A 20,410-nucleotide genomic window follows, 5' to 3' on the forward strand; every position below is an offset into this window, starting at 1 on the left:
TATGACCGATTGTTTTTTTCTGACAACATGAAGATCTGGCTGGGGGGATGAGGACTCAATGATAGATTTGCCAATGATACATTATGCAGGTTGCCTGTAGTTAGAGATAGATTGGATCTGGTAACACTTTGGATTCAGGTCAGACTAACCTATCAATTTAGCAAAGGAAGTTAACATTCTTATAGAGCTATGAGACCCATACTTAATGGTAAATGACATTTGGTGAAAGTAAAGGAAATGGGCTGATAAGAAAATGCCAACTATTATATAAATGATTCCTTAGGAGGTAATAGTAATATCATGGGTAGAGTACTGTACTTGGCATTAGAAAGGGCTTTCCTGGTGGGTAGAGTAGTTCTGAATATTGTTACCTCTAAAAAAAGTGGAAAAAAACCCTACTCTCCTCATTCTTGAGACAAGCTTCCAGACTAACAAGAAAGGCTAACAATGTAAATGGAAAAGTCTATGGTTTACTGTCAAAAGTTGCATTTTCCAAAATTGGAATTTTTTTTTAATAAAACACCATTATTTTATTGATTTCTTGCAATCAAATACTGCCAACTACATTACTCCCATTCATGCCCCATTCAAAACAAAGGGCTAATCCTCACTGGGGCAGTTTGTAAATGGTACCTAACTAACATTTTTATATGGCAAACAGCAAGTTACAACTTATGATGCACTCTGATTAATTATGTAAACTGATAAGTAAAAAAGCAGAACTAATAATTTGGTTCCTTTCTTCATGCAGTGGAAATTCGAACATTTCTCCATCTTGAGGTTTTCATCCCCTTCAGAGTATTGAAAAGTGTGGCCAGGCTCCCCAGCCTCACCACAATGAATTACTTGGTGCATAACAAAATGCATGCAGTCAAGGCATGATAGGAACAAGGCCACCTTGGGGCTCCTCTGGTAATCCGATTTTGCATTATCCTTTATGTCATTATCGATTAATTATTACATAGAGCACAACCCTGAAGTTAAAGGAAGGAAAAGAATTGCTGCTTGAAGAACCTTCTTCCAGGTCGCAGTCTGGTCTGAGTTAGGGGAGACCCTGGGGACAAGGGTCAGCGCCCCAGGCTGCAGGCCGCCCCTCCCCCACCGCTCCTACCCCCTACCCCACCTACCCCTCAATGGCCCCGCTCTCTGGCTCAGGGGCCACTTCTCATCCAGGGGCCCATTGGTCAAGCCGCCCAACCCACCCAACCCCCCTGCCAGGACGTTGCGAGCTCTGTGGTTTTCCTTTTTTGCTGTGCTCTGTGTTTCCCATATGATCTCCTCTGCCTCACAACCACCTTAGCCCTGCCTGACCATCCGCTTAGCTGTTCATCAGTCCTTTCAGAATACCTTCCGGGAGCTCCAGAAGAGGGAGCTCCTGGGATGGAAAGTCCAACGGGGGGCGGGGGGGGGGGGGGGGGGGGAGCTTGGGGATAGGAATGTCCTTGGTTTTTCCTGTATTAGCGGCAAACTCTGACCAGGCAGAGGCGGATGAAGCAGTCTCTGTTGGGGGGAGGAAGGCTTCATAATTCAGATTTTTCTACAAAGTCAGCATCCACATCCGGTTCCTTTTCGAGGGGAGCCTGTGGAGTCTGGTCTTTTGGGCCTGAAGCTGCTTGTTTTCTCTTCTCAATCTTTAGTGCTCGGCCACCAGAAACTACGTGTTGCTTCAGATCGGCGATCTTGGTTGCCTGCTCTTCTATTATGGTTTTGTCATCTTTTGGGGCTTTGCTGACAGTAGAAGGTTCAGGTGGGTCTTTCCTCTTCTGAAGGAGAAAAAGCAGATTGTCTGGATCCCTGTCGAAGACCCCACCCCTCCACCACAGGAGAGAGCCTCTCGAGGGGAGGACTCAAGAGCTGAGGTTTAGGCCCCCTCGGACCCTCAGACTCATCTTCAGCAGATGGCTTGCACCATGTCAGAAGGTTCTGTCAGGGGTCTGCTGGACTTTCCATCTTTCCTTCCCCTTGGCCCTTTTCCACCTCTCCTGAATAAGCAAGAGCAGTTTCATGTGGCTATCCCTTTGTAATTCTAATGCTAACTGAGCCTGCTCAGACGGTGTCAGCTTCATGGCTTCAGAAAAATACGCAGCCGCCTTTTGGTGACAAGAAATGGCTTCTTCGTATTTCCCTGCGGCTAATGACCAGTCTGCTTTCCTACTCTGCTGATGAGCCAGGGGCAGGCACGCGGTGGCTGCGGCACCCTGGCAGGAGTGGAGGACTGGAGGGCCGGAGCTCAGCACCGCTGTAGGATCAACACAGCCACCACCCCCTACTCCTCCCCATCTTCAGCCTCTGCCAGAGCTGGAGCCCACTCCCCCCCCCCCCAAAATTGGAATATTTTAATAAAACCTGTAGAGTTAACTTTCCCCATTTTGTAATGCTCTCTTAATTTTCCTTTTTCAACTTGGGCTGAGGCAATAAAATTTACCCTCAATTCTTGAACAAAATGTAACCACTGATTCAGATTCCACAATTTTATTTTCATATCCTGAAGATGTCTAGCATCACAATAGCTTCTAAATTGGATCAGATACTTCATATCCAAGCAAAAAGCACATATGCCAGCTGATTGAGCCTTGCTGGGAGAAGGGATATGGGGATTGTCTTTTCTCAAAAAATTCAGGAAAAATTCCAAAAAGTTTTGATAGCATTATTGATTTAATACCACTCATGCTTTGCAGGTGTCCCCTTTGTAAAATGAAATGCACAATAGATTACAAAAGTATCAATTTCCATCAATATGGCAGCCTAGAGAAAACAACAGTTCAGACCTCCTCAAACCCTTCCTCACTTTTATAAAAAACATAATGCTTCGAGGGGACAGAAAAGCAAATCTAACAACAGGACAGAGCTAGAGAAACCTCCTCCTGGACCTAACTTAAAAGGTACTCTCCCAAAAAGCCTGAATTCTAGAAAACATGGGCTTAAAGGGAAAGAAGAAGGAAGGTTCCAGGAACCCTTCCCCACCTACAGTGCTGAGCCTCCAGCATTGGCTGGAATATTTGGGTGGGCAAGGGAGCTAGTCCAGAGGGAGTACCTTGTTGGCACAGCTGTGCCAGGCTCAGGGTTTTGAACACAGGTAGTGTAGAGTCAACCAGAGGAGAATCTCAGAACAGGCAGCCTAGTTGCAGCCAAGACACTCCATGTTATTCCCCTCTTCCTTCTCAAGGTTTTGGCCTCATATCCATCTCTGCAGATCAATTCCACCCTGGCTCAATCTCATCAATAGGGCAGAAAAGAAGCCTTGAGAGGACAGGGAAACTCAAGCTCCAACACCACTTCCCCCATAGACTGATCTGAGAGCCTTGCTGACTCAGTTCCAAGGGTAAAGGTTGCAACAAACTACAGACAACAACCTTGATAACAGGGCAGGAAGCCCAGCTCATTTTCCACTTCTTCTGCCAGCTGGGTAAGATCTGACTAACCTGATCAATCAGTAAAACAGAGAAGAAGCCCCTTCAGGACAGAACAGCCCAAACCCACAGATCCAGCACAATTATAGGAGCAGGCAACTACTGGGGGGGGGGGGGGAGGGGGATATGAGTTAAACAACAGAAAAAGAAAAAAGAAATTACAACTGATAGCTTCCATCCAGGCAATGAACAAAGAGTAAATGGAACAGAGGAGGATCAAGGAACAACAAGCAAAAACACCGAAACTTCAGCAAATTGGACACAGACTTTCGAAGAACTCAAAATATAATTTAAAAATTAAGAGAGGCTGAATCCAACTGGAAAAAGAACTTAAAAAGAAAGATAAAATATCTGGAAACAGAAATGTCTTGAAAGCCAAAATTAATCAGCTTGAAAATGAGGCAAAGAGATGAAAGAAGAGACAAAGAAGATGAAAAATTACCTCCAAAGAAAATCGGACCAGAATGAGGATGACCAAAAAAGATAGGGATGAAATTCAGTCTTTAAAAACTAGAATCCAACAACTAGAAGCAAAAAACTTCACAAGGCAGCAGGAAACTATAAAACAAAATCAAAAGAATGAAAAAATTGAGGAAAATATGAAACACTTCATCCACAAAATTGAAGATCTAGAAAACAGGTCCAGGAGAGACAACTTAAGAATTATTGGTCTGCTGGAAGATCATGACAAAAGAAAAAGCCTGGACATCATTCTACAGGAAATTATCCAAGAAAACTGCCTCAACATTCAAAAGTATCAATTTCTCCGAGGAAGGAAACATTCAGGTAATAATTTCAAGGAGATTAAAATATATTTAACTATATTTTTGTAGAGAACAAAGAAAGAAATTTAAACCTAGAAATCAATGAGCCAAATTCACTTGGTAATTGGGTATAGCCTCAAAAAGCATCTAACTACTTCTTTTTTTTTTAATTTTATTTGATCATTTCCAAGCATTATTCATTAAAGACATAGATCATTTTCTTTTCATCCCCTCCACCCCCCATAGCCGACGGGTAAATCCACTGGGCATTACATGTTTTCTTCATTTGAACCCATTGCTACATTGATAATATTTGCATTAGAGTTTTCATTTAGAGTCTCTCCTCTGTCATGTCCCCTCAACCACTGTATTCAGGCAGTTGCTTTTCCTCGGTGTTTCTACTCCCATAGTTTATCCTTTGCTTATGAATAGTGTTTTTTTCTCCTAGATCCCTGCAAATTGTTCAGGGACATTACACTGCCACTAATGGAGAAGTCCATTGCGTTCGATTATACCACAGTGTATTAGTCTCTGTGTATAGTGTTCTCCTGGTTCTGCTCCTCTCGCTCTGCATCACTTTCTGGAGGTTGTTCCAGTCTCCATGGAACTCCTCCAGTTTATTATTCCTTTTAGTACAATAGTATTACATCACCAACATATACCACAATTTGCTCAGCCATTCCCCAATTGATGGGCATCCCCTCGTTTTCCAGTTTTTGGCCACCACAAAGAGCGCAGCTATGAATATTTTTGTACAAGTCTTTTTGTCCATTATCTCTTTGGGGTACAGACCCAGCAGTGCTATGGCTGGATCAAAGGGCAGACATTCTTTTGTTGCCCTTTGGGCGTAGTTCCAAATTGCCCTCCAGAATGGTTGGATCAGTACACAACTCCAACAGCAATGAATTAATGTCCCTACTTTGCCACATCCCCTCCAGCATTCATTACTTTCCTTTGCTGTTATGTTAGCCAATCTGCTAGGTGTGAGGTGATACCTCAGAGTTGTTTTGATTTGCATCTCTCTGATTATAAGAGATTTAGAACACTTCTTCATGTGCTTATTAATAGTTTTGATTTCTTTATCTGAGAACTGCCTATCCATGTCCCTTGCCCATTTATCAATTGGAGAATGGCTTGATTTTTTGTACAGTTGATTTAGCTCTTTATAAATTTGAGTAATTAAACCTTTGACAGAGGTTTCTATGAAGATTTTTTCCCAGTTTGTTGTTTCCCTTCTGATTTTAGTTATATTGGTTTTGTTTGTGCAAAAGCTTTTTAATTTGATGTAGTCAAAATTATTTATTTTACATTTTGTGATTCTTTCTATGTCTTGCTTGGTTTTAAAGTCTTTCCCCTCCCAAAGGTCTGACATGTATATTATTCTGTGTTTACCCAATTTACTTATGGTTTCCTTCTTTATGTTTAAGTCACTCACCCATTTTGAGTTTATCTTGGTGTAGGGTGTGAGGTGTTGATCTATCCCTAGTCTCTCCCACACTGTCTTCCAATTTTCCCAACAGTTTTTATCGAATAGTGGATTTTTGTCCCAAAAGCTGGGATCTTTGGGTTTATCGTATACTGTCCTGCTGAGGTCGCTTTCCCCCAGTCTATTCCACTGATCCTCCTTTCTGTTTCTTAGCCAGTACCAAATTGTTTTGATGACTGCTGCTTTGTAATATAGTTTAAGGTCAGGGACTGCAAGTCCCCCATCATATGTGGTTTTTTTCATTATTTCCCTGGATATATTTGATCTTTTGGTCTTCCAAATGAACTTTGTTATGGTTTTTTCTAAATCAGTGAAGAAGTATTTTGGTAGTTCAATGGGTATGGCACTAAATAGATAAATAAGTTTGGGTAGGATGGTCATTTTTATTATATTGGCTCGTCCTATCCATGAGCAGTTAATGTTTTTCCAATTGCTCAAGTTTTTCCAATTGCTCAAGTCTAGTTTTAGTTGTGTGGAGAGTGTTTTGTAGTTGTGTTCATATAGTTCCTGTGTTTGTCTCGGGAGGTAGATTCCTAGGTATTTTATTTTGTCTAAGCTGATTTTGAATGGGATTTCTCTTTCTAGTTCTTGCTGCTGAGCTGTGTTGGAGATATATAGAAAAGCTGATGATTTATGTGGGTTTATTTTGTATCCTGCAACTTTGCTAAAGTTGTTGATTATTTCAATTAGCTTTTTGGTTGAATCTCTAGGATTCTTTAAGTAGACCATCATGTCATCTGCAAAGAGTGATAACTTGGTCTCCTCCTTGCCTATTTTGATGCCTTCAATTTCTTTTTCTTCTCTAATTGCTACTGCTAGTGTTTCTAGTACAATGTCAAATAGTAGAGGTGATAATGGGCATCCTTGTTTCACTCCTGATCTTATTGGGAATGCATCTAGTTTATCCCCATTGCAGATGATATTAGCTGATGGTTTTAGATATATACTGTTTATTATTTTTAGGAATGACCCTTCTATTCCTATGCTTTCTAGTGTTTTTAATAGGAATGGGTGTTGTATTTTATCAAATGCTTTTTCTGCATCTATTGAGATAATCATGTGGTTCTTGCTGGTTTGCTTGTTGATGTGGTCAATTATGTGGATGGTTTTCCTAATATTGAACCAGCCCTGCATCCCTGGTATAAATCCTAATTGATCATGGTGAATGATCCTTCTGATCACTTGCTGGAGTCTTTTTGCTAGTATCCTATTTAAGATTTTTACATCTATATTCATTAGGGAGATTGGTCTATAGTTTTCTTTCTCTGTTTTTGACCTGCCTGGTTTGGAATCAATACCATGTTTGGGTCGTAAAAGGAGTTTGGTAGAACTCCCTCTTTGCTTATTATGTCAAATAGTTTGTACAGTATTGGGATTAACTGTTCTCTGAATGTTTGATAGAATTCACTGGTGAATCCATCAGGCCCTGGGGATTTTTTTCTTAGGAAGTTCTTTGATGGCTTGGTGGATTTCATTTTCTGATATGGGATTATTTAAGAATTCTATTTCCTCTTCTGTTACTCTAGGCAGTTTGTATTTTTGTATATATTCATCCATATCCCCTAAATTGGAGTATTTATTGCCATATAATTGGGCAAAGTAATTTCTAATGATTACCTTAATTTCCTCTTCATTGGAGGTGCTGTCCCCCTTTTCATCTTTAATGCTGTTAATTTGCTTTTCTTCCTTCCTTTTTTTAATTAGATTGACCAGTACTTTGTCTATTTTGTTTGTTTTTTCAAAGTACCAGCTTCTTGTCTTATTTATTAAATCAATAGTTCTATCACTTTCAATTTTATTAATTTCTCCCTTAATTTTTAGGATTTCTAGTTTGGTTTTCTGCTGGGGGGTCTTAATTTGATTGCTTTCGAGTTTTTTCATTTGCATTTCCAATTGATTGATCTCTGCTCTCGCTAGTTTGTTAATATAAGCATTCAGGGATATGAATTTACCTCTGATTACCGCTTTGGCTGCATCCCAAAAGGTTTGAAAGGATGTCTCGCCATTGTCATTTTCCTCGAAATTATTGTTTCTATGATTTCTTCTTTAACTAAATGATTTTGGAGTATCATATTGTTTAATTTCCAATTGGTTTTAGATTTGGTTTTCCATGTACCATTACTAATCATTATTTTTATTGCCTTGTGATCTGAGAAGGCTGCATTCATTATTTCTGCTTTTCTGCATTTGTGTGCTATGTTTCTGTGACCTAATGTATGGTCAATTTTTGTGAATGTTGTGGTGCTGAGAAGGAGGTGTATTCCTTTTTATCCCTATTTATTTTTCTCCATATGTCTATTAATTCTAATTTTTCTAAGATTTCATTCACTTCTTTTACCTCTTTCTTATTTATTTTTTGATTTGATTTATCTAAATTTGATAATGGTTGGTTTAAGTCTCCCACTAATATGGTTTTACTGTCTATTTCTTCCTTCAATTCTCCTAGTTTCTCCATTAGAAATTTGGGTGCTATATTATTTGGTGCATACATGTTGATTAATGATATTTCCTCATTGTCTAAAGTCCCTTTTAACAAAATATAATTACCTTCCCTGTCCCTTTTGATCAGGTCTATTTTTGCATTGGCTTTATCAGATATCATGATTGCAACTCCTGCCTTCTTTCTGTCAGTTGAGGCCCAGAAGGTCTTACTCCATCCTTTAATTCTGACCTTGTGGGTGTCAACCCGCCTCATGTATGTTTCTTGAAGACAACATATGGTAGGGTTTTGGATTCTAATCCATTCTGCTATCCGTCTACGTTTTATGGGTGAGTTCATCCCATTCACGTTCAAAGTTATGACTGTCATTTGTGGACTCCCTGGCATTTTGATTGCCTTCCCTAATTCTAACCTTTTCTTCTTTGGCTCTACCTTTTAGTCCAGTGATTTACTTTGAATCAGTCCCCTTGTCTCTGTCAGTGGCTGTATTACCCCCTTGTTCTAGAATCTCTGGGCAATTTTCTTTGATTATATCTTGTATCACGGTGTCGAGTTTGGTGTTTATTTCTGGCTTTTCTGGAAGTCCAATTATTCTTAAATTATCTCTTCTCCCTCTATTTTCCAGATCTGTCACTTTGTTGGTGAGATATTTTGTTCTCTTTTAATTTCTTGGCATTTTGGTTTTGCTTTATTAATTCTTGCTCTTTTACACGATCGTTGTCTTCCAGTTGCCTGATTCTGGCCTTTAAAGCCTGGTTTTCCTTTTCAGTTTGGTCACACCAGTTTTGTAGATGCGTGAATTTCTTTTGCATTATTTCCCACTTTTCCTCCCAGAAGGCTTCCATCTTTTTGGTCATTTCTGATTCAAATTCTTCATGGGTTTGTGGAGAGTTTCCATTTCCTTTGGAAGGTTTCGGAGCATTTTCTTGGGTATTGTCTTCTATCTCCTCTGTATTTTGTATTTTGGCTCCATAGAATGTGTCCAAAGTTGCCCCTTTCTTCTTATTTTTCTTGGGATTTTGGGGCTTCTGTGCTTCTGTGGAGTTTGCCATCTCTGAATGGGGAGGATTAGCTTTTCTTATCTCTGTCTGGTGTTCAGAGGCTTTAGTCCTGGGCAGATTGTTGGTTCTATGAGCTTTCCCTTGGTTAAACTGAGTATGCCTTAAGGCAATGACTTTCACTGGAACTGGAATGGAAGGGTTGGACCAGGGGGCCACACTCTCCCCAGGCTCTCTCTGTTTCCCTACTGCTAAGGTGCCCCCTCGACTGGACTGGGTCGGATTGCTATCCGGAAGTTGCCTTCAGAATAGCTGGCCATGAGGCTGTTTTGTCGGCCCTGAGGGTTGCTGTTGTTTCAGAGGACCCTGCTCTCTGCGGGGGAAGGGGCCACGGGTTCCCGGAGCTCTGAGGGCAGTGACTTTCACTGAGACTTGGATAGCAGGATCCAGCTGGTGAGGCTGTCTTGCCCGCCCTGAGGGTTGCTGTTGTTTCAGACGACCCTGCTCTCTGAGGGGGGCGGGGCTGCGGCTTCCCGGAGCCTTGGACTCTGAGCTCCTACCCCTTAGGTCCGAGTGATCTCGGGTTCTGGCTTTTGAGGAGGGCCGTACCTTTTGATTCAGGTCCAGGTCCAGGAGGAGGATTCCCAGGGTCTATGCTGTTGATCGTTTTGAATTTCGGCGCCTTAGGAGCTTATAGTTTGAGATCGGTCGGGAAGGGTTTTCTGGAGATCTGAACTTTAGCTTTCTCTAAGCCGCCATCTTGACAGGAATGCATCTAACTACTTCTTAAAAATGAGTTATATACAATGATCCAGGGCAACATTGAGGAACTTATGAGAAAGAGCACTATCCATATCCAGGGAAAGAAAGACACAGAAGAAAAACATGGTTGATCATGTAGTTCAATGGAAAAATGATTGGAGTTTTAGTATTAAAATATCACTCTATTACAAATATAAATAATATGGAAATGAGGTTTGAACAATTATACATATATAACCCAGTGAAATTGCTTGTCAGCTCAGAGAGGGGAGAGAGTAGAGGGGTGAGAAAAATCATGAATCATGTTACCATGGAAAAATATTCTAAATAAATAAATATTTTTAAATGGGTTATATAAAGATGGTGGAGAAAAGGCAGAGATTCACCTCATCTCTGCCAAATTCCCTGCCAAATACCTTGAAATCAATGCCTCAAAAAGAATTCTGAAGCAGAACCCACAAAAGAACAAGGTGAAACAAATCTCTATTCCAAATCAATTTAGAATGTTGGTAGGAAGTCTGTCACATAGGGGTGGTAGGAGAGTATAGATCAGCATGCCAAGGTAGACCTCCACTTCAACAAGCCTTGGAAAGTTTGCATAGACCTTAGGGATGACTGAATAAGCATCAGCAGTTTCTAGAACTCTCAGCCCACAGATGGTAAAAGGGTCAAACAACTATCAGAAGGTATTTATGGAAGTACCTTTCCTGGCACTAGATGTAGGACTCTTTTGCATTGCCCGTATACAGATCCAAGTCACACCAGGGCTAGTAGGAGTATTAGCACAAATGCACTTGTGATCAGCAGGGAGTTAGCACCTTGACCACAGTTCTAGGGCAGAAAACAGAGATTATGTTTGCTCACAGAAGAGAGCACAGTGCAGAAGAGTAGTTAATATACCTCTCCTATTATCATAACAATTTTGAAAAACTCTAAGTTTATAGATCCACAGAACTAACTCGGTATGCAGCTGCACAAAAAAACTGAAACTTGGTACAGTATCCCCTGTACCCTCGGGAAAAGAGTCCAAATTTAACAGATTTTTAAAAAGTTAAAAATCAAGAAAACATCTTCAAAAGTGTTTAAACAAGAAAAAAAGGAAGTTCATAATAAAAAAAGGTATTGTGGAGACATGAAATATCAATACACAAACTCAGAAGAAGGCAAAAAAGTAAATACTACTTCATTCAAACCATTAAAGAAAAATTGAAATTGGTTTCAGGCCCAGAAAATTCCTAGAAGTGTTCCAAAAGGATTTTTAAAACATAAGTGATGGAGGAAAAACTACAGAAAGAAATGAAAGTGATACAAGAAAATCATTTTTAAAAGAGTCAATTGCTTGCTCCTTTAGCAAAAAAATACTGAAAGTACTTTAAAAACCAGAATTGGCCAAATAGGGGGTATGAAAGTCTCAAAAACTTACTGTAGAGAGATTTTAGGACTCAACTTTTTCAAGTTAAAATTGTTTTTATATAAAATTGGGGTAAAATAAAATATGATTTTCAAAAATGGGTCATAGACTCCTAAAACTGGAAGGGATCTTAAAGGTCAATGAATTCAATTCCTTGTCAGCTGCCCTTGACCAATTTATGTCACCTGGACCAAATGAGGCAACTCCTTTGGAAGCAAAAACAATGGGAGATTGTTGAGCAATTTTCAATGATATTTGAAAGGTCTTAATAAGAGAAGCAACTCAGAACCAGAAAGGGCAAATTTGTTGTTCATCCTTCATTTTTGAAGAGGACCAATGATGTCATCATTATCAGCCAAATTATCAGCCTCATCTTCTCTTCCACAGCTACCAAAGTCCAATGTTAAGACAAAAGTCAAAAAAAAATAACTGGCAATGACCCAGGATGCAGTGGATGACCTTGGCATCTTCACTGTCTTACAAAGCTCTAAGCACTCCATAATGCTCGCTTCAACCATCATCATGAGTATTGGAACAAATTGTTCTCCTATTCCACCGAGAGGAATTTTCACATGTTTGAGATAGATATCCCCCTAGATCACAATCAGGTTTAAAGCCTATCAACTGTCCTCAGCCTGATTTAGCTTGTCTGTTGAGATGGTTTTACTGAAGTGAAGCCAGTACTCATTCTACAGCTTCTTGGAGCCACATGTGAGAGTTGAGTGAAAGGTGAACACCAAATGTAGGTGAGCAATCCTAAAAAGAGGTCAGTAAGCCCTCACACTGCAAGTGTTAGACCTTCTTGAATACCCAGTACACCCTTGAGGGCAAATTTACTGATGTTCAAAGAAAAAAAAAACTAATGCCTTCAGTCAGTGAACTGGACTTCAATTTTTGGGGAAATTCTGGAAAAGATTTTCTTATAACCTCAATTACAGTGATTCTGTGTATGTACAATGTTTAATCAATTTCAAAGCACCATAGTATTTTGGCTATTTGTTAAAAGATAGCTGATGTCCCACAGAAAAAATTTCAAGTGGTGTGAATAGCTACATCTTCCCCACAGGTAGAGGAGAGAGAAACTTAGGATCTGAACAGGAAATGAAGTGAAGGATAACTCAGAATTTAGTTCATTCCTTTCTGTCTGGCTTCCAATGAGATATGGGCAAGAGGACAATGACTACAGTAATACAAATGAAAATATCACTAGTCATAAAACTGAGCAATTTAAAAATTACTTGTGGTTCCCCACTCCAAAATGTCATTAAACATGACTACTTGTCTCCTTCCTATTAAGAGGAATAAAACTACTATGGCAGAGTAATGTATGCATTTCCAGAAATAGTCATTGAACTAGGTGTCTTTTTTTGCTTGCTATAAAGAAGGGTTTAATTTGCAAAGACATAAAAGTAGAGACAAACAACAAAAAGTTGTTGTCATTTAGTCATTTCAGTTATGCCTGAATCTTCAAGTCCTTATTTGGAGTTTTCTAGGCATTTTCCCCCACTGTTTCCTTCTCCAGCATATTTTATGGATGAAGAAAGTGAGGCAAATAGGATTAAATTATTTGTCCAGTGTCACAAAGCTAATAAGTGTCTAAGATCAATTTGAATTCAGGTCTTGCTGACACCAAACTTGGTGCTCTATCCACTGGGTCACCTAGACGTCCTATTTGCCCATTCACAAAATGACCATGATATATAAACTAAGCATTAATAAAACATTTATTTAAAAAATAATAAAATATTCCATTTCTTTCTTCCACTCATTAATGTTAGAGCTTTGAGGTAGTGATAGTTTCTGCTATACTAAACAAATCTACCAACTCTCATCCTGTTTACTCTTCTCATTTTATAGATTAAGTAGAATATAATATCCTTGAGGACAGGAATTTTTTATCTTATTTTATACCTGGTACCTAGTGAAATGCTTTGTACATGAGAAATATCTAACGAAAGTTTGCTGATTTGAGTTGAATTAACAAATTCAGTTTTGGAGACATTGAGTGACTTACCTGAAGCCACAAAACTTATTATTGAAGGAGCCCAAGTTAAAATCTAGGTTTCCTGACTCAATATAATATTCCAGTGCTTTTCTCAGTATACAACATTGCCATCTCAATTCCTTCTCAATCCTTCCTTCAGTAGTTTTGTATAGTTAGCACAGTATTCTGTGACATCAGCTTAGACTTAAAGCTGATAGTTTGCAAAAATGATTATTCAGTATTTGATGACATTTTAAAATATGGACTGTCAAACATTTTTATTACAAAAATTTAATTTTCTATTAAATGAAGAATGAAAGAATCTCTTGAACCATTTCCAAATATCACTTCAAAGTTGTCTGAGAAAGCTATTATTACTTAACAGATAAGAAAGGAAAATGCATTTGTAGATCATTCCTTGATTGTACTATTCAAACTACTCCAATTTCAAAGAGAGAAATATACCTGAAAGCTAAGTAATATGCAGCTAAATGATAACTATTTGTAGTTGCAAGTGAAAAGCATGAAATTAGGACATTCTCCTTTTCAGAAAAATGAAAATTTCAAATGGGTCAAAACATCATCAGTGGCCAACACTATTAAGATATAAATGAATGTTCATAGGAATAGTTGCCCTTTGTGAAATATTATCGGAGTATGGTTCTTGAAATGCTTAGTTCATCTTCTTCTCACCCCCACTCTGATTTTCTAGGTCTCTTGGATGTCTAAGCTCAATGCCCACCAAAAGTCTTTATATATAGGGATATGAAGCCATAAAATATACTTTTGACATGATGGAAATCCTTTCCCAAATTAATCAATCAACAGAAGAAACTAGAAATTAATAAATTTTTCCTAACCCCATTCATATGATCCTAGATCTAGACAATCCTTTAATCAGTTCAAATAGATCATAGGACTTTGGGCCATTAAATGAAAAGCAGATAATGCCAAATAAGAACTATCTTGTGATCTGTCAAGAACATTTATCCTTTTTTTATACACTTAAAGGGTATATAAACATCATGAAGGAACTATGAAGGGATAAAAAGAGTTCAGTAACCAGGAGCTATGAATAATTGCTTGCCACATGTGTCTTCTAATCGTGTGCCTTCCTATCATTATAATTTAAATTTAATATTGCTCTTTCCATGTACCTTATATGAATTTGTGAGAGATTATATACTAGGTACTTAGAGCAGTATTCTTACTATACTGTCTTAGCAAATATTCTTTCTAAAAGTCAATTGGTTGGTTTACTGAATAACAAAAAGGAGCAAACTGGAAGAGGCTAATGACAGCACTAGAAACCTGGAACTTTCAGGATTTTCCCTAAAAGTCTAAATAGTAGTCAGTTACTTATAGGAACTCAGTCTACCAATATTAAAAAGTAAATGAAGGAAAGAACTCCAAAAGAGGTGAAGCACTTTAAAATGGGAAGATTGACTACTATTTTTTTGAGAGAGAGAGAGAGAGAGAGAGAGAGAGAGAGAGAGAGAGAGAGAGAGAGAGAGAGAGAGAGAGAGAGAGAGAGAGAGAGAGAGGACCCTACCTCAAATATAAAAGGCCTAAGATTTGGAAAGTTATTTAATAACAAAAAGTAAAAGATCTCACAACAAGTTGATTTTTAAGAGAAAAAAATAACTAAAGTTCAAGTTGCTACTCCAAGCCTTTCTTTCCTGCTTCCTTAACTCATTCTGGATTGCTGAGGATATCTATGAAGCTGCAATTTTTAATGTCAAGCCTTTGGAGTTATATATTTCCCGACATACAGGTGAACTCTATTTCCAAATAATATGATTTTACAAACAGCAAAGGTGACTGGCTAACAAGATTGAAGTTCTTTTCATCTCCTTCCCTCCTCTACTATAGCTCTAACACTAGCAAAGTTCTGCTTTACAGCCCACATAACTCCCATAATTTTCCACACTCAATTTTGAGTGTTAGCTCCTAAAAAATGTCCTTCCAGACATCAATTCTAAGTGAATGTAGAACTTGGTCAATAAGAAAATGGAGAAAGAAGAAGATAAAAAAATCCACTATAGTTGAAATTAATTAATGATACAAATAAAGATACAAGTGGAAAATGGAAGTAGGAGAGGAAATATTCAGGTTTCTTGGACTACTCCTCTCAACAATGAATATTATGAATATAATTTCCCAAGAAGTGATATAAAAATTTCCCAGAAATATTGAACCCAGACAGCAAAGCTTAGAGTGAACGAATCTGAAGAAGAGCAATAGAAATACAAATCTTAAGTCAACAAGAAGCAATGCAGACAAATTTAGAACTACTAAATAAAGAATAATTGTTGTAGATATGAAGGGAAAACATTCAAATTCTAGAGGTAAAAATCAAAATGACACAGAATTACATCCTGATTATAAGAAATTAAAAAGTAAAATAGTAATGGGATATTTCAAAGATCAAAGGATATTAGGTGACAATCAAAAATATTTTTTACAAATCTGAACTGAAACACAAACCCACATACACACAAAACCTGGACATTTAGTAAGAAGAAAGAATTTGAATATGAACCTACAGGTTGATGAGAGTAATTGATTTTCAAACTTACCAAAGAGTAAAGATAGCTAAATATATTTATATTATAATGAAAGACTAACATGTGAAATAATTATTTTGATGTAAAGTCTAGACAAGGACTTGCATGTAGGAAATGGGAGTATTTTTATTTGCTTACATTTTTTAAATGTTATTCCTTAAGTAACAATAAGAAGGAAAGGAGAGAAACGGTGAACTAAGGAATCTACAGTATGAAAGACAAAATGGGAAAAATCAATTGAATAGGTGGAAGAATTGAATTAATATTTCAAAGGGAAAATCTTATCTTCTCACCAACAAATCAGTGTCAAAGGTAGAGGCATACTACAGAAGAAAAACCCTCAGATGGATAGAAATGAAAATGAAAAAGGAGAGCTCAGACCAGGTCTCAGAAATGAGGTAGGTAAATAGTTTTCAACTGCTTTTCTTTACCTTGAGGTGCTAAAGAGAAAAAGAGGGCTGGGAGTTGTGTTTAACTCACAAAAAAGGAAAATATGTCAGCATATTGTTGCTATATCAAGCTGTTCTCGCAGAAGTGGGAGGGGAGAGACCAAAGTCTTGCAACACCTGCTCTTGCAGTACTTGGATTCTTCTGGAGGTCAGTTTCTACAAGATGAAATCATTCTTTTTGGTTTTATCTCTGATCTGGGAAAAGAGGCAGTCATGTCATCCAAAGAAGCATGTGTTAGATACAGTTGAATGGGGATTCAAGGGTCTAAGGAAAGAAGGTCCCATGCGTGATAGAGGCTGGCACTAGAGAAAAAGTGCCAGAGTATGTAAAATTGATCACCTCGATGAGGGAGGGGCCCCAGGAGTGGAATCCTGAGGAGAGAAGACTCTGGTAAGGAGAGCATTGAGGGTCTTCTTGGTCTTAAGACTTTGAAGAGAGAAGGTGGATAAAGACTTTCTCCTGAGGGTTACCCATTTTTCCTGCTGGTGACTGGAAATCTTCCCCCCCAACACTTCCCAATTGAAGAGACTTTCTGAAGAGAAACCTGAGCAGATTTTACCTCAACTCCTTTTGCCCAGGGGTGAGTCAACTTGACTTTCTCTCAGGGTGCTCAGGCTGCCAAGACCTGAGTTCCCCCAAAACTCGAGGAGGGAGGGGAAAGGGTTTAGATAGAGACAGGGACCCCCTTTTCCAACTTTCCTTTTCCCATTCTTCCCTGCCCGTTATTTCCTTTTGTATTACCTGATTGAGTTAACATTAAAGTTATCTGTTCCCCAAGCTGAGTGTGAGTGAATGGATCAAGGGGAGACCTTTTGTTTTCGAGTAGTGGAGGGGGGGAGACAAGAAGGACAAGAGCAAATTGGGGAGAGCAGTTTTAGCTAAAGAAGGAAGGCAGAAGGGGGAAAATCTTCATAATAAATGTTCAGTTCCTCTTCTCCAAACTTATCAATTCAAGCTTTTTGGTTCTTAAATCACCAGCTCTCCCAATATACTTTTCGACCCCACTCATTTTCTTCAGGCTTTTACTTCTCAAAGCCATTATTATCTTACTCACTTCTTGGCTCTAATCATTATGTGTTAAAAGATCTCACAGAAATGCCACACAGTGCCTGTGTATTTGGTACTAAAAAGAACTCATTCTTGGATAAAGTAAGCACTTAATAAGAGTCTCAAGATTTCTAGTTTGTGATTCTAGTTTCCTGCAAACCTACTGAGAAGTCCTCTACTGCTTACCTTTTTTCTGACCTAATCTCTGAAATAGGATTTGGGGATTGAAAGCTGAAAGGGACCTTAGAAGTAATGAAAATTAAAAGTAACCTTTTCATTATACAGATGCAAAAACTGAGATGCAGAGAAGTGATTTAATTTTCTCAAAGTCACACAGCTAGTAAGTGTCTAAGGTGAAAATTAAACTTGGGACTTGTTTGACTCCAAGTCCAGTGCTGTCATCCTCTAATATAAATGAAATAATTTCGGAAATTGACTAGAAACTTAACCTTGGATGGTGTGGAGAAGGGTAGAGATTACCACAGGAGAAGGAAATAAAGCTGAAACACTTTCCTTCCTGTTTCCAGAACTTATTCACTTTTCTGCCACCAGTGCAGCCTCTGACCTCTAGAGAATGACATTTCTCTGTCTTTAGCAGTGTGAAAAATTAGTTTTCCCCTCAGCTGAGATAAAATATAGTTCAGTGTTTCCAAATGTGGCTTTTGTCAAGAAACTAAGAACAAAACAATAATCCCATGAAGTGGTCACATATATTAAAATTCACACTATATGAAGTTATAATTACACAAGATATGCCAATTAGTCCACCCCTATGCAAATAAGCAGAGGAAATTTGAATGGGACCACTTTCCAGGTTTCATTTTTGGCACTAATCATAGGGTACATTGGCTTTGGTTATATTCTTTCAACAAATTTAGTTAAATATTAACTATGACATCACTGTGCAAGCAATGGATGGATAGACTCAAAGTCAGCAAAATGTGAGTTAAGTAAAGTACCACCTTTGACACACTCTAGTTATGTGACAATGGGCAAGTCGTGTAATCTCCCAGTGGTCCAAGCAAATCTCTAAGACTATAAATTATAAAACCATTCCTCACCCACATCAGTGGATCAAATTTCCACTACTCAAACAGATAAAATCACAGGCAAGAACTAAAATGTTAGATACTAGTATACAAAGGCACAAAGGTATGTCAAGAAAGTTACACTACAGCAGTGGGATCCAATGTGTACACAAATACCTTAATATTAAAGGATATACAAAACAATGCAAATTTATTTCAAGAGAGAGGAAGCACTGACAACTGAGGAATCTGAAATGTCCTCATGTAGAAAAAGGCATCTTAGCTATGTTGTAAGTGAAGCTAGGGATTCCTAGAGGCAAAAATGAAGTGAGTACATTTGAGACATTGAAGATTACTTGTGCAAAGACAGGAGGGAAAGGTTGGAATGTTAGGTATGCAGAATTGAATGTCAAGTCATTGTAACTGGCACTAAGAGTGTGATGAAGGGTAATTGTGTAAAATAAGTCTAGGAGTTCAGTGAGATTCAACTTATAAAACATGTTGTCTTTTATCCTAGACATATTAGAGAACTTTTTTATGTGGAGGGCTGACATATTTTATGTGTGTTTAAAGAAGAGGAGTCTATGGTATGTCTACTCCATAGATAATTTGCCTTCTCCTCTGAATGGATGCTAAACACAGACATTCATATCTATATCAAGGCTGAGTTGAACCATATATTTGTGTGAATGAACAAACCCAATACTCAGATTCAAATTAAGATGTTAATGAAGTTATGACATGACAAGTTATGTTATGACAGGTTTGGGAATGAAATGATGCTTATTGGAGATATATGAGAGGATAATTTTAGCACCCCATTTTGCAACTAGATGAAGTCATACAAACCCTGAATTTGCAGCCAAAACAGCCAATTATCACCCCAGAGGCAGAGTCTCAATTACTGAGCAGAGGTTAAACCCCAAAAACACACTTCTGGGAAATTCACAGAAGTTGGGCTAAAACTCCACCATCTGTGTGACATTACCTCTTGTGTCAGAGGAGGGGTTTTTATACCATCAAAGTAAGGCTATATAGAAAACCTCAGCAGTGTTCCCATGATAACTCCTAGGGTAAAGGGAGAAACTAACACACAACACTTCAGGAGGAAAAAGAGATCTAGAAGGAAATTATAACCAAAATGACATAATTTATCACTTGGAAGGGACATAGAAATCAAGAGAAACTGATCTTTGGTAAACAGTAAAAGATAAAAATAAAAACAGGATGCATGACCATATCATAGTAATCAACAGTTATCCCCATAATATAACTGATGTCCTCCATAAATTGCTCTCATTTCTTGATCTGATCTTGATCAAACCTACACAGTACTTGTTTATAATTATTATGACAGTATTTTCTGTGAAAAATAGTGTAAAAGAGACATTTTGGAGAAGGGAAGAGAAGACTGGTCAAAAAACCAGAAAAATATGGGTTAAAGATTGTGATCCTGAATAAGTCATTTAACTTAAGGTTCTAGTCAACTGTCTTAAGCCTATAAGATGGAGAAGAAAATTATTGACCTGAAATGAAAAGGATTTTCCCAACCTGAGTCCCTTATGTGATTGAATTCATACCTTTAATTCCTGTCCTTATCCTTATTTGTTGCTCTAATCTTGGTAGCTACCAAAGACCCTTGTAGGGTTAGCCCTAATCCAAAGTCCTCTGAACGAGGAGAATTCTACAGATATCTCTAAAGAATCCTTTCTAGGGATTGAAATTACCTTGCTTTGGTCTTGCAGATAATCCTTTCATCCATCTCTTAAAGACTTTGGGAATCCAGAAATCATATCCAACTTGATCTATATGGTCTGCCTAAGGCATGTTCACTAGCCATTTTCCAAAGCTAATTAGAATTGGGATTCATTGCCTGTGTCCAGACTAATATCTGTGCCAATTTTGCTGGTGGCTACATCCATGATGGTAGACACAAAATTTCCATGGACTCAAATCATATCAGTTTCCACTGTTAGGGAACAAACTCACTTTCTCTTCCTGATTAAAAATCCACATATCCCTTTAATTACCTGCCCATTAAATCCTCATTCCCTATCTAAAGA

The 20,410-nt window shown here is 38.2% G+C and overlaps 1 pseudogene; it reads right to left on the reverse strand.

Annotated features, from left to right (window-relative positions):
- Nucleotides 1-1,318: 1,318 nt before the first annotated feature.
- The window catches only part of LOC100013144 (nuclear receptor-binding factor 2-like), a 154,490-nt pseudogene continuing 135,398 nt past the window's right edge, over nucleotides 1,319-20,410 (reverse strand).

This window comes from Monodelphis domestica, chromosome 4 (assembly GCF_027887165.1).
Source record: "Monodelphis domestica isolate mMonDom1 chromosome 4, mMonDom1.pri, whole genome shotgun sequence".
In the NCBI taxonomy this organism is placed as follows: domain Eukaryota; kingdom Metazoa; phylum Chordata; class Mammalia; order Didelphimorphia; family Didelphidae; genus Monodelphis; species Monodelphis domestica.